This window comes from Elgaria multicarinata, chromosome 5 (genome assembly GCF_023053635.1).
Source record: "Elgaria multicarinata webbii isolate HBS135686 ecotype San Diego chromosome 5, rElgMul1.1.pri, whole genome shotgun sequence".
In the NCBI taxonomy this organism is placed as follows: Eukaryota; Metazoa; Chordata; class Lepidosauria; order Squamata; family Anguidae; genus Elgaria; species Elgaria multicarinata.
In genome coordinates, this window is record NC_086175.1 from 102,227,345 (window position 1) to 102,243,662 (window position 16,318).

The window sequence follows — 16,318 nt, forward strand, 5'->3', positions numbered from 1 at the left end:
GTGAAATCACTCATCTAGCAGAAATTCAGGATGGGTGGAGCACAGAGGAAAAGATCGCCTCTGTGCTCCAGCCACCCTGCATTGGATCCCTCCAAGCCACTGAGTTCAGAGGCTGATTATCCAGATAGGATTACATCCTAAACGCATTAAGTTGTATATTGCCAAATTTTCCAAGGAAAATTATTTCACAACTGCAAATTTGTAATTTTTTTTTTTAAGCAAAATTCCTCTCAGCGTACTCTCATAAGGATTGAATGCATGAACAGGGTATTCAGAGAAAGACACTGACCAACTCGACCAGGGTGTCAGCTTGTCTTCCTCCTTTCCCCTTTCAGTAGGGGTTCCGCAAGGCTCAGTGCTTGGCCCGTTGTTGTTTTCCTTATACATGTTGCCCTTGGGCAAGCTTATTCAATCTCATGGCCTCCAATATCATCTGTACGCCGATGATACACAACTATATCTGTCATCTCCGGAACTTTCTCCTGATGTTCACGATCGTATCTCGGCATGTCTTTCAGATATCTCAGCTTGGCTGCTTCATCGTCGCTTGAAACTTAATATGGCAAAGACTGAATTGCTCGTTTTTCCTCCTAAACCTTCTCCTCATCTCTCATTCTCTCTTACTGTCAATGATGTTACGCTTACTCCGGTCAAGGAAGCTCGTAGCCTTGGCTTTATATTCGACTCCTCGCTCTCCTTTATTCCTCATATTGAGGCAGTAGCTAAATCTTGTCGATTTTTCCTGTATAATATTGCCAGGATTCGATCATTTTTGTCTGTCTCTTCTGCCAAAACGCTTGTTCATGCACTGGTTATTTCACGGTTGGACTACTGCAACCTTCTTCTCTCTGGCCTTCCTTCTTCTCACATCAGTCCGTTGGTTTCTGTTCACCACTCTGCCGCAAAGATCATCTTCTTGGCTCGCCGCTCCGACCATGTTACTCCGCTTCTGAAATCTCTTCATTGGCTTCCAATTCACTTCAGAATCCAATATAAACTTCTCCTGTTAACCTTCAAAGCTTTTCACGGTCTAGCTCCTTCCTATCTCTCCTCTCTCATCTCACACTATTGCCCCGCTCGTGCTCTTCGCTCCTCTGATGCCATGTTTCTTGCCTGCCCAAGGGCCTCTACTTCCCTTGCTCGGCTTCGTCCATTCTCTTCTGCTGCCCCTTACGCCTGGAACGCTCTTCCAGAACATTTGAGAACTACAAGTTCAACCGCAGCTTTTAAAGCTCAACTAAAAACTTTTCTTTTTCCTAAAGCTTTTAAAACTTGATGTTGTGCAGACTTCTACTGTTACTTTCTACTGTTAGTTTTACCCTACCCTGTGCCTGCTTACCCTACCCTGTACCTGTTTGCATTCTCTTCCCCTCCTTATTGTTTTACTATGATTTTATTAGATTGTAAGCCTATGCGGCAGGGTCTTGCTATTTACTGTTTTACTCTGTACAGCACCATGTACACTGATGGTGCTATATAAATAAATAATAATAATAATAGTGAGGGGTCTGGAAATCAAGTCCTATGAGGAACAGTTGAAAGAACTGGGTATGTTTAGTCAGGAGAAGAAAAGATTAAGAGGAGACATGATAGCAGCCTTTAAGTATCTAAAGGCCTACCATGAAGAAGATGGAGCAGTCTTTTCCTCAGTTGCTCCAGAGGGCAGGACTAGAACCGATGGGTAGGCATTGCAGGGAAGCAGATTTCAGCTAAATGTTAGGAGAAGCACCCTAACAGTAAGAGCTTTTTTGACAGTGGAACCGATACTGTCGGAGAAAACAATACAATAAAATGTATATGAGAACACATTGACACAACAAATCATATTCAAGGTTGAATATTGGTTGGGTTCTCATTGAACCATGAGTGGTTGTTGAATCATGGGTTGTGTTGTCTGAACCCAGCCACAATAACAAACTATGCTTTGTTAACCACGAAAAAAAGTTCACAACCCAGCAATAAATCATGGGTTCTCTTCATGGATTGTTCTTCGATGGGAAGCATAATGTTGAAGTGCAGAATCTGTCCCTCTTACGCAAACCCTTTTTTGAAAACCATTTTCTTTCCCATAGGAAACATTTTTACCACACTTTTATGAACATGTGGAGGCCTTATAACATTATTTCCCTCTGGCTGGCCATGCTAGCTTTTGAAGAGCTGCTTTCTGACTGCGGAAATAATTGCTTACCAAGCATAGAGTAAGAGAGAAATTCCAATGAGAAAAATTGTGATTTCATGTAAAAATAGTATTTCAGAGTCAGAGTCAATGATCCCCAGTGCAATGAAATGTTTCACACTCATCCCAATTATCTGTTCAGCAATGGGGAGAGTATTTTTTTTTTTATAACCAGCAGTAAATTACTCTTCTACAGTCTGAGCTGAATCTCTTAATGACCAAGTAAGTGCTGTAATGTGCGCTACATTAGGATACCCTAGAAAAGAGTGTCTGGAAACTTCAGCTACTATGGTGACCAGACTTTTGTCTGGTGTGCATTTTACAAGTCATATAACATGGGTCTTGAAACAGCTGCACTGGCTTACCATTTTTTTTTTAAACTCAAGTCAAATTTAATAGGCCACCTTTTACTGGCGGCAAGAGGGCTGATTGCCAGGCACTGGAAGGATGGCAAAGGCCTACACGTTGATAATTGGTATCAGAGGATTTGGCAGGTTGCCCTTCTAGAAAAATTGACAGATAAAATGAGGAAAGTGCAAGGACAATTATGCGAAAATAAACCTGGAAGAAATGTATTGACTTTGTGAATAAAGAAGAAGGGAGGACACCCCCGTTACTGTACATAGACATTTGGAGTGGATAGGAAGATGGTATTACTAAGGTGGGGGGGAGTCCACCCAAGGCGGAAACTTGTAATTTGTATCTGAACTGATATGGAATGTATAGATGTATATATATATAAATGATGTAACATCTGACCTCTGTAACCAAAAAAGCAGATACAAAAGAGATACGTTTAGCACCAAATGAATGCTTAAATTTAGCCTGTTTAACACTGCCTTCATTATTCATTATAAACCTACAAATATCCTGTTCCAGAGAGCTGTGTGTTTGTAGATGTTCACATAGACCTCTTGTGCCATGGAGGCTGTAAATGAATGCAGCCGATGATCCATTGTCTTCATTTAAATGAATTGGAAACCTTTAGTAGAATACTACGTATACAGCCCAGCCAACCCAATTTAAGTGCACGTGTTCTGGCACAACATTAAACCTGCAGCAGAATTTTCATGTGGATTGTGCTCCCCATTTCACTATGCGCTAGTAGAATAATAAAGTAACAAAGACAGCAGTTTCTTTCTTTCTTTTTAATTATTCCTTCATATTCAAACTTCACAAACAGTGTGAACTTGTACAATACCTCAGAAAGTGAAACTTACAAAAAAAGTGCTGGTAACATTAAAAAAAGAAAAGAAAAAAGAAAACCCAAAATAACAAACATCATTCTTAGCAACATCGATTACTCTTCCACACAAAACAGAAACCTTGTAAAATTTATTTCCGTATCTTTAAGGCGTAATACTTCCGTATAAAGTATATGCAAGAGATAAAACTTCACAGTATTCCAAAATGTCACAATAATAATAATATAGTATAATGAAGCGCTACAGTTAATTTTCTTTTTTTTCCTTTTTTCTGTTTTAAATAACAAATACAAGTCACAGGTAAATATACGTGAGAAAAATACGAGGCTAATATTAAATGGCAGGTAAGGATACTCTCACTGTAAGAAAAAACTGGCAGGATGTGTGTAGTTATTCTATATTTTAAAGCACTTGATAGAAAAGGCGTATGCAAGGTTTTTTTTAAAAACAATTCTCAGTTTACTTGCTTTATAACTGACATACCATTTACAGAGTAAAATGAGAGAAAAAAAAGGAACTCAATATTCCCTCAAAACTTTTGACCTGCTCGTCTCATTTTCTTAAACCATGTTGCACTGAATAAGGGTGTGTTTTTGTGTGCATGTATAAGTACACTTACAGCCACTACAACACACTTGGGACTCGGCAGAAAAAAGTCTGCCCAGGAAAGTATCTTTGCCCAAAAGGGACCTTATCTTGAAACCTTTACATGTGAAAATCATTTTTTTTATTTGTGTAAAGACTGCAAGATTAGTCTTCAATGTAGTTTTTCCCACTCACTCAGTTATTGATGATTTGGGGGGCATTTCTTTGCCCATTGCATGAAATTATCCAGTCCTCAGACATGTAGGAATTCTAATGCTATTTTTTTTTCTAATTGGAAAGCAAAGAGATAGGGTAACTATCAGAGTCATAGCACTGGAGTCATATCTCGTGAGTTATGTCATCAAACCCTTCAAAATTATGCACTGAGGAATGGGAAAATATGGATGGAACTTCACCCATAGAAATATCACTGGTGTGTGTTTGCATGTGTGCAAGTGTATATGCATTGTCTTGTACGATGGCTTGCATGTGTGAAATACACTGGGCACACACAAAACCATACCTTGCTCCTGCACACATTTGTATATGTTAACAGCCAGCCATTCAGCTAACGGATAACAAAAAGACAGCAGATAGTATAACACATCAATAAGGTGCTCAAAGGAAAAAAGGTGGCTACCACTCTTGGAATGGGAAGCCACATTAAGGTGCTTCAAAAGTTTTTTTTTTAAATATTTAGTTTTAAAAAGTACAGATTTTTGCACGTGGTGATTCAGAGCAAGGCCAAAAGTTAAGAGATTTCTGACATCTTCCATAAACAAGGACTTTCTGTTACAGGTTTTTTTTATTTTGTTATTGTTTTGTTGGGTAGGCCAATAAACACACACAAAAAAAACCAAAACCAAAAACAAAAAAACCCCAAAAGGTGCAGAACCTGAACTGTGTCATTTAGACTGTAATATTTTTGCCCAATCATTCAGTTACTTTCATTTAGCACCGTTCCTTTTTCTTCTGGTTACAATCCACTCCTACTGTAGGTATTGAACATACAGAAAGGACCAAAGTTACTTGCAAGTAGCTGTTTGTATTTGTGATCTGTTTCAAGAGTCCAACAATTAATTCCTCTGCTGCTTCTGTGTTTGTGTAAGATCTGGTTTTGTGGCTGTGGAAAGAGAGGATAATCTCCTTCTACACTTCAGGCTTTGTGTACATGTGTGAATACATATCTGTAACCACATCATACACGAGAGTATATTTTAACTGGAGATAAAGTGAACTGGGTTCAGACATTAGTGCACTATCTTTCCCCTGTGCATTTGAAACAGTCTCCAATTTTTTTTAAAGTGCATTTAACATGAAATAAACGGGGCATTCACTTGCCCTTTGGAAAACACTTCAGAAGTGAAAATGTCTGAATCGTGTAGATTTAGTAATGCCAACAGCAAATGGGTAATAGCAAGATCAAACAGGTAGTTGTTCTCAGACAAATAATGTCTTTTCCAAAATAGCATGGCCGACACAAAAAAGGTGGAAGGGATTTGATTTAAATTTTGAAATTTCAGTGTTGTTTCTAAAGTAAATTTGGAGTAATTTGTACAGAGCTTCAGTGACTTCTCCCTCTTCATCTTTGCCCCTGTGGCACACTTGGGGTCCTACTCAGTTAGTTATAGAGAAGAACCTGCGTCTGCAAGAGATTTGTGTTTGTGTGTTTACGTGCCAACATCTATTAGGAATAAGGCACTGTAGAAATCTCAACATCCTCTTGATGAGATATTGCATGCGATACAGTTTATTCTTGTGTATTTTACATGTGTCAAAATTATGCCTTGGAAAAGGGATTTAATCTTCAGTCTTATCAGCACCAAAGAGCTCTAGATCAGCACCCTTTGTTTCTTCACACATGCACACATACAGTAACATAGGGAATATATGGATACTTTGAGCTATTAAAGAAACTTGGGAATAAAAGTATTTTTATTACTATTGGATATCTTTGTAAAATTTTAAAGTATTATTGCACAGGAGAAGCTTTGTCAGATTGTCTATTAAGCCAAAATGAAAGTATTTTCCTCCCCAATTTCTGATTTGGGGATCCTATGCCAAGTTTGCAGCATTAATGAAGCAGCTAATATACCCTTCCACCTCCAAGGTCCACAGTGAGATCTTGTCTGCTCTCAAACTATTCCCTGATCATCAGGGATTTCCCTTTGATTTTCCTTACCCATTCACAAACACATGAGATGACTACGAAAGCACAGAGTGTAGCGGAAGAGTATAAGAGGAAAGCAAAGAGGCAGCAAAGCTCTGGACTGGACTATAGTAAGGGAAGCACAAAATTGTGAAGTCTAAATATATTTGATCTCTAGGCTAGACCTCAGAATAGCTTGAGGGTAAATAAATATTTTAATGGAAACACCACAAAATATGGGCAAAACCAGGATTGCCACTTTTAGTGATGTGTAAGTCTTATAAGGCCACAAACTGGGCAAAAGGTGTGAACTCCAAGTATGAAATTTTCACTGGATTACAGTGGAAATGGGAGCAAAAATGCCTCAAGCCCTTAAGTGTTAGTTTTGGATAAGTTGAGTAGTGTGCACAGGGGTTAGGGAAAGATGTTTCTCTGGGAAGACCTAGAACACATGGATATGAAGAGAGAATTAATCACCACAGCTTCCACAAATCATTCTGTGGGACACTAGTAGAACTTCTGACAGCCTCCTATGTCTCTTTTATATATAACTTAAAGAAAGGTCAGGAGGTAAGTTTTATTATAAAACAGAAAAAGAAGGCACATGATTTCACTCAGTCTTGGCTGAACTCAGGTTTGGAAAACAAGAACAGTTTTACTGGAAGGTGGAAAAGTGATCATGGGAGCAGATGTCCACAGAAGATAATTTTGGAACAAACAAAACAATGGCCAGAGAATGAAGGAGTCAAAGATAGAAGAAAAAAGGGAAGTGAAGGGGGAAATGAAGACCACTCTTCAGCTTTCTATTTGCTTGACATGCTCAGGATTTGGCAGTGTTCTATGTCAAGAATGGAAAAGATTTTGCTTGGCCTTGAACATAGCCCAGTTACATATCTCCAGTTTATGGTGTTCTGACTGTTGGTGTCTCCCTGTTCCCTTCCTTCCCATCGAAGGAGCATTTAGATTACAGCTTTACTCTTTCTAGTTTAAGCATTCCCATTTATTTCTTCAAATATTGACAATGTATGAAGAAGTCATTGACCACAAACAAAGAAATTATTGACAATCCTCAGACTTTGCCTACTTTCTTTAATCAGAAAAGCAGCATTTAGAGCAGTCTTCGTATTGTCCCATCAATCACAAAATGCCAATGAAAATGGGCTTGATGCTTAAAATATCTCATCTCCCTTTTTTATGTATTTGTAATCAGTATAACACCCAGGAATTCAGGTAGCTCGTCTGGTCACATCTTAGTTGGCTTTACCAGAAAGTACTTTGACAGACAATGGTGTGAATCCATCATGAAACCTCCTACTCATTAGAAATTATAAACTAGGAAGGAGGAGAGATATATCTGGAGTGATTATGTACAGCAGATGCAAAAACTCTTTTGACCTTTGGTTTCGCCCCCTCAGACTTTAAATTGAAGGTTCATATGCTGCCTGTACATCAACTACTGTATTCACCTAACTTAGCCAGCCTTAAGGTAGAAGGAGGAGAAATGGGATTACCAACAGCTTGATGAAGACACAGGGGTAGTACACAAAGTCACAGTCCAGTGTTTTAGACATTTCATAAATAGCTTAAAAAAAATAAATCAAGAACAATCCCTTTACTTCCTCATCTGAAACAAAATAAACAGCAGTGGATACAAACTTCTTGTAACAATTACAAAAGAAAACAACAATACAATCCCCCAACTTTAACACATCTTTTTTTTTAAAACTCAAGACTGCAGCATATCCTTAAGGGCAAACTTTTCAATTATTTTTTCTTTCTTTTCTTTTTTTAAATAATGTTTTCACCAAAAAAATCCACAAAACAGTCTTGTACCAAGAAAATGCATTCAAAAATAGAAAATATTACACAACAAAAATATGTACCCTTCCTTTCCAAAAAGAGTCTTCACAAAAATGTAGAAAAGATTCCAACTATTTGTTGCTTTCCTAAACATGTAACCTTCAACCTAGGGCACAAATATTTATTGATTTAATTTTTGCATAAAACATGGAAGATATAAACCAACTATTAAGATTGTGTAGTTAAAAAACAGCCAACTTCCCCACTCTGTTCCACATATTCTTAGAAGAACAAAGTAAAAAAAAGCCAATGATTAAACAGAAGATACTTGTGAGCCAATGGTTTATAAAATTATTGATAGGACCCAGATAAGTGACACGAGGGGGGAAACTTGTCTTTTAAAATAGCAGTTAGTATGTATTATTTCAATGTCTATCAACTCCACTGTACTTGATTGAGAGAAACAAGGAAGAAAAAGGGCAAGCAGGGATAATAGTCTACAGGGAGAACAGGCTGATTTCACTTACTAACAACTTCATAGCCATATTTTCAACAATGGAGAGGGCGTTTCCATATACCCTAAAAGTGCAAGAGGCAAAGGATCTTTTCTGGATCACAGTAGTCAAATATGAAGAAGTCAGTTTTCTATCAAGGACAGAATCTCAAATTAAAATCAAGTCATATCAGTTGGTAGCAGGATATATGATATTTGATAAAGTGGGGTGCAAAAGAAGGAAGGCATTTCTACAACATATTTTACCTACACCAAAAAAATCTCTAGTGGATATTATGTAATACTGCACTTTACCCTATTGTTATTAAAATGGCTGTGATGAAACCGGTGAAACTGAGATGTCTGATTGCAAACTAACATATATCCCCAGATTTGCATCACCTCATGTGATTCATATACATTTATGTCTTTTTTCTGCACTACGGCTGATTTTTTTTTATAACCTTCCTAGTTTTTATTATTGGACTACCTGCTGGTTCTGTCACTGCAAATCTCCATGAACAAGTAGGTAGGGTCAGGACTAATAAGGCTGTCCAAAATATGGGAGTTCATATTTTTAGCCTCTAGTGCTTTGGATGCTTTGTAAAGGAGGCATAAAAGGAATGAAGAGGGGGAGATGGTTTAGTCTGTTCCTTAAGTAAGTGTGCATTTTCCTTTTATTTTCCTTTTTTAAAATTAAATATTTTCTAATTTTATTTCCAGTGCATCCCCCCTACCCTAAACAGAAAGACTATTTCACTCATTCAAAAAGAACCCCCCTAGCTTTATAAAGATACACTACTATAAATGCAGGTATTTAAAAAGAGAATACAATGTGCAAAAGCAAAGCCAAAAAACAACTGTACAAACATAGCAAGAATGACCTAAGAAAGCTATCTAACCCTCCACAACTGGGTGATTTGTAAGCATTGGTTAAGAAATGGGTAAGGCTATTTGAATATTTCTGTCTCAGCATAGTTAACCACTGCTCCCCCTGCTTCCTGCTCATTTACTGTTTCAGATTTTCACTTTTTACTCACTGGCCTTTTAGCTTTTGAAATTAAAATGAAGAGCTTTTTTTTTGGTCTACAGTAGAATTACATATTTTTTAAAAAAGACAAGAAAATTGGAAACATTTTACTAGTATATGTATACTATCCTACTTGTGTGGAAGTAGAACAAATAGACTTATTTGAACAATAAACAATTCAAGAGCATAATCACCCTGGAAAAAAGGCCATAGATTTGTATAAACTCTAATACACTCAGCCTGGTTTCTACTACAATTTTAGAGGCTTCTAAAATTCAGGCAAAAGTCAGTATGACCACTTCTTTAAAAAAAAAAAAAAAAGCGTTCCACTGACCATTTAAACAGTGCCACTTCAATGTAAAATCAAAATTAAAGAAGATATGTATTTTGAGTTCAAAAAGAGTTTTAGTTTTCTCAGTACATTCTGAATCTTGGGCATTTAAGGAGAACTTAGATCAAGACTTCTTTAAGATCTGTATTCAAGCTAAGTTTCCATTAGACATTATGAGCATGTAAGACATCCTTGCCTTTTCATTTAAGAAAGAACAAAGTAATCAGCACAAGGGAATGGTCTGGACTGAGATGTAAAACATTGTCTCCCTATTTTTGAAAAGTTGAGCTTCAATCAATTTTTCATTGCTGTTAAGATAGCACTAATGGTGTTCAATCAATTCTAGGATAATTGATTCATGAAAAAGTATTTTCTTAGAAGGCTAGTTAGACAGGTTTATCTCTCAGCTCCTCTAGTATATGCTATGCAGTTTTCATTCCTTTGAAATGTCTGGAACCTAACAGTGTACTCCATGACACTTAAGGTACCACATGTGAAATAAAGAACAAAGCTGTGCCATACATTTCAGGGTGGAATGATACTGTCCAAATACTGCATCAACTATTTGGAAAAGGAAATGTACAGTTCACATGAAAGTTTCTAGTTAATAAAAGATAATCTTGATTAAATCTTTTTCCTTGTTGCTGAGTGGAAACACTGTACTGTTTAGGCAGAATAAAAGATACAGGAAGAGAAAAAAGAAACAGAGCAATGGTATTAAAATGCTCAAGTGCTCCCTTTTCAGTAAACTAGATTGCTATTCACCCTTTGCTAGAGACTGCAAACCTTTACCCACTGAACTGTATAAAATCAGCGCTTCCCACTTCAAAGTTTAGGAATAATAGAAAAATGAAACTCCCCCACCCCAAAGGAATGATTAACACATATAACAAAAGTCGAGGCTATATATTGTTGATTCCAGACCAATATAACCTTATTAAACCTGATATACAGGCCATGACCCTCCTGAAGACTTATGTAATCTAAAATATTGACCACCTCTCCTACTTCCAAAAGAGATTCAGAGATCACTCTGAGGATTGTCTGAGTAAGCAAAAGTAATTCAAGATGGCATAAAATCCAGACCATTTCCTTCCTCTGATGCTTGGTCAGTAGGCTTATAATTTACTGTCAAGTATGTTTATATTTTATTATCAAAGCTCTGTTAATAGAGTTTTGATTCTACTTTGATTCCAAATATACTTTGATTCCAAATGCATGCTTATACTGAAAGGAGCAAAGAACATGACTCAATGCAAGTATTGAGTTGGAAGATTAGTTCCAACTGAATGAACCTAACATAGCTGAAGTGCTTGTGCTGGGTTGCATCATACTTCTACTTTGTTAGCTTTTATGGGATATGCTATTATGGTTTAATAATGGCTGTTCTGCTATTTCTACTAGTGATCTCACAGTGTGTCAGGAAAGATCTTGAGCTTTTCACCGTTCTTCTAGGGTCATCAGAGACAGAAGGACAGGTCACATGGAGTTGGCATCCAAAGAAATTTCCTTGGAAGGACATAGTGGATTGGTTTTATTCCTATCAAAGGATGAGATGAATACAGATTGCCATTTTCAAATGATTAACTTGTGACACTGTATTTATAAGCCCTTGGTAAGCTAAACATTTATCACATCTTGACAGCTGGTGGGGAGAATTTTACTACTCCCCTTTCCTTGGATTTCTGATTGGGTGTGGATGTGTGGAAAAATTCTCCCCACTTGGTAGAATGTTATATATGAATTGCTTACTAAGTGGTTATTTGTAGACTGTAACAAGTTAATACTTGGTATATGGATGATTGTGTTCACCCTGACTAATCATCATGTTTGAGATTGAAAATAAATTTTCTTTTAGACAAAAGGCTGGACCAGATAGCCTTTTGGTCTCTTCCAACTCTTATGATGCTAACTAAAAAGTTATTTTAGTTTTTCTAACTGGTGGTACATTAGAAATGTTTAACACTTGGAAGCCATTTTCTACAGGATACCTCTTATGTTTCTGCTACAGTGCTATTTTGTTTAATTAATGATAGCAAGCATGTCCATATTTCCACTTAGGTGGAAATAATGGCGTCTTCTCCACTTGACAGAAGATTTTCATTTAAGCTATCAGTGTCTATAAGTGCAGATTGTTATGGAGTATTTTTTTCCCTATCTTACCAGATGAGATTGGTTCTGAATCAGATGCTTGCTGCTACCCACCTCTATGCCCCTTTTCTTTCTCCTTTACATTACCCCTACATAGGCCTTCTGATCCCATAGATACATTTCAGTAGTGCAATACAATGCAGTCTTAGTGCAAAAATAAAAAGCCTTATCCAAAAGTAAGGAAAATGCTTCCCTCCCTCCAAGTATTACAAACATCCAAACTAAAGCAGGAGTTGCGGTCTACCCAACCACTCTGTCATACACCTCGTCTTAATTCCTGTTTCTTTCTATTCAACCCATGGTCATCATTCCATCTGCAGTACTTTTAGAGGAAGCCCCTTCATTTTAAAGATGGAAAATATATGAAGCCTAGGAAGAGAACATAAAGGAGTGCCACATGGATGGGAGAGCTGAGTGGATAAAGCAAAGATCAGTAGTGGTTCTGTTAGATGGCTCCATTGCAATGGGTGTATATACGATATATAATTTTTTTGTTCCCAAAACACAATTTTTAACAGGTCCCATTTTAAGGTTTTACAGTGCAATCAACTCCTTAAAATAGACACTCTCAGTAGATATCCTAAAACAAACAGGTCAAAATGAATCTTTCTTACACATTAGTTAAATACGTGGTTTTCACTTGCACTTTTTAAAAATAGGAGCAACAAAGTCTCCTCAATATATATGGGTACTGTGGTGGTGGTGACAAGGGGGTTAACCTTTTCCTTCTGTGCAGAAAACCCAATCAAAATGCCCCCTCCACATGCCTTCTCCTCTGGCAGGGAAGCTGTGTTTGGAACAAAGAGAAACCTCTCTCCTAGGGCAAAGCTTTGCGGGGGGGATTTTCATTTGGATTTCAGCGTTCAATCACAGCTTTTAAAGCTCAGCTAAAAACTTTTCTTTTTTCTAAAGCTTTTAAAACTTGATTTTGTTCTGACTTTTATACTGTTAGTTTTACTCTACCCTATGCCTGTTTGGTGCATTCTCTTCCCCTTCTTATTGTTTTATTACGATTTTATTAGAATGTAAGCCTATGTGGCAGGGTTTTGCTATTTTATTGTTTTACTCTGTACAGCACCATGTACATTGATGGTGCTATATAAATAATAATAATAATAATAATAATAATAATAATAAGCGGAAAATGTTAAACCCTCCTCTTCACCTCTGCTGCAGTCCTGATCCATATCAAGCACCCCTCTCATGGATCCTAAAAAAATTAAGATGCAAGTGCAAGCCAAGCATTTAAAATAACATGTAAATATGCATCACCATATGCAATTTGTCCAATTCCCCTTTCAGGCTAAAAGTGCCAGGAGTGTAGTTTATTTTATTATATAAGAAAACTCAAATCCAAAAGAAAACTACAATGTAACATAAATTAAAATGTACCAGTGGATTAGAAAGTCCTAATTAAATCTTCTGTGTTTGTTTCCCCTTTAATGAAAAAAAATTAGAAATTTTATGGGATTTTCCACTTTGTTAAACAACAGTAGCACATTACTTTAAAAAACATAGAGAGGAGCTCTCGTCTGGAGATTGTTTACAGTATTTGAAAGCTTTCAGAAAGCAGTTTCTAAAACCCATATGGAAGGGAGATATTAAAATTATAGAAGCAGAGCAAGTTGCATTGTGAGCAATGAACAAATAGATAAATACTTGCAAAGAAAATATGATTTTCCTGATTTCTAAATAAATATTTTCATGAATTATTTGCATGATTATTACAGGATGATGATTTCAAATTCATTTCCCCCCAGATTTTTAATCAACCAGAAGTTGCTTATCTTTTCTCTTACACAAGAAAACAGGAGCACTTAACATATTCTGCTCCTTTTTACTTGAGAAAAGATTTAAAAGAGAACCATTTGATCAGAAATAAGAAAAATGAAATCTGAGCTGGAACATTGAAAGTTGGGTAGGGGATGTTGGACAGCATTTTCAAAATTAGCCCTGTATGCTACACCTGGAAAAACAGTCAAGCCTATAACAAGATGCTGGAAACCTGTAAAGTATTGGAGTACTTAGGTGTTAGGAAATTGTAAGCCAATTAATGATGGAAGAAATTTATTAAGTAAGAGCTTATTCCATTCATTGTCAGATCTGCTTTACACCAGATAGCTTTTGAGTAATTGACTTGGCAGCACTAATTTAGGGCTGCAATCAGTTTGCTGTGCTTTTCACCTTTCAACTAACATAACCACTAATTTACAGTGAGATCCAAAGAGTCTCATGTGCATGCTTAAAGTGTATCCACTTTCAATTTCTCATGTGCATGCTTTAAAGTATATCCACTTTAACTTTAAATTATGATCCCTCTTCTGTTCAGTGTTCAGGGGTGCAAGCTATAGTATTCTGTGTGGAGCTCTGTGGACTATCCATAGTGCTTTGCACATGCACCTGCGTTAGCATTTTATTATGACCTTTTTTCTTATCAAACAGAAAAATTGTGTCATCTTCTTAACATGCAGTCCTAATGTATGTGTATTCAGAAGTCCTAATGAGTTCTATGATGGGACTTTCTCCCATGTACATGTGTCTAGGATTGTAATTGAAATGCCTAGTTTGAGCTCTAAGATCAATTCACTCTGCAAAACACTTTTTTAGTTATTTATAGGTTGTGTTTCTCAGGCATCTTATATTGCCTGTTTTAAGACCTTTTAATCCCACATTACATAGTGAATGACTTAATGTAAGTTAATTGTAGATGCTTAAACAGTCGAAAATTTAGGATATCTAGATTATTTCTCCATTTGTACGATTAACTTATTAATAATCAAAACCTTGAAGAAGAATGAAGAATTTAGGTGACAAAGAAGCAATACAACATCCGCCAGTTCATTCCTCGCATAACAGACTTTTAAAATAATTTTAGCCTTTAATCTTAAAACCATAAGCTAGTGGAAAGAAACCTAGTAGCGTCACTGAAGTTCAAGAAAGATTTATCTATTTGGATGGAATGGCTTATATTGATAATCAATGGTACATGGTTTTTGATAAAGTAACTCTTGTACAAACATGGTGGGAATTACCATGTTTTAGGCATAGACCCTACCTCACATGTGTAACAGTACCCAATGCATTTAAACAACAAGGGGAGGGATTTCAAACTGAGAAGCAAAAGCGAAAGAAAAGGGTACTTAACCTTCCCCCACTGCAAATCACACAGGGGAGCATACATGTATATGAAACCTTGTCAGCAAGAAACAGGGGTTTTTTTGTGGGTGGGGAGCAGTGATTTGGAGTTGGGAAAAACCTTCCACTACTCCACTTTAAATTTTCGTCTCACAAAGAATTTTTATTAACACATCAGGTCAAAACTATATGATACATGCCATGTCAGAAGGTCCAAATTGTGCACAGGTTCTTTTACTCAGTGAATGTTCATTTCTTGTGTCCAATTAATCCCTTAATCATGAAAACAAGCCTGAGATTAAAGTATTAAGGCTTATTATTTATTTATTAAAAAACCCAATAGAGTTATCACTATTACTTTGTTTATATGACTTACTATATGAAACAATTCAGTAAAATTACTTTTTGAGTAACATTGACAATATACCCTATTTTATAGGGAAAGTTTGCTAACTTTCCAACTTGACATGGTCAGAGAATAAAGATCTATATACAAAGGCAGAGAAGTCTAAAAAAAGCACCTGACAGTGCCACTGATTTAAATTCAAGTGGCTTTTGATTTCATGTCACTAAACTATCTGTGTAGGGTGATTTTATGATAGCTGAATAGTTTTTCTATTTACCATATATTGTTTAAAATAAGAAAAAGAAATCTCAAGCCCATTGCAGAAATACACTTGTTTCTGTTAAGACAGGAATAAAAAGTTTTCTGATTAATATGAAGAAACTAAAAACAAACATGGTTGAAGAAATGCCTAAGCATCTGTGAAGATCTTTTACTCTTATCCTGTACTGGTCACAAAACATGGAAATCCCTTGTATTCGGTGCAAGCTGTTATTGCTCTCATTCTTTGGTGAAGTGCCTCATTTTGGTGAAAGGGTTTCAATAAAAGATTGTTTTATTAAAGTTAATTTATACACTCCACTAGGGTTAAGGGTTTATATGTGGTGTGTCATGAGCTTGTATGCATGCCCTACAATATGTAGAATACCACACAAGCATACTTCTTGCCTAGGTGATCTGTCCATCCCATTATTATGGTGACTTGACATGCATCACATACAATGGAAAGTGGATATGCACAGGTTTCTGTACTCCACTGCACATAGAATCTAGTTTCTGGGGGAATACAAACTGGTCCTTATTCTATCGCCTGTAAAAACCTGAAAGAAATGTTTGTTTTAAGGACTCTCATGTTACGTCCAAAATCACTCTCTTTCTTAATATATGTTGAAGAGGAAAAGAACAAGGGTATCTGCTAA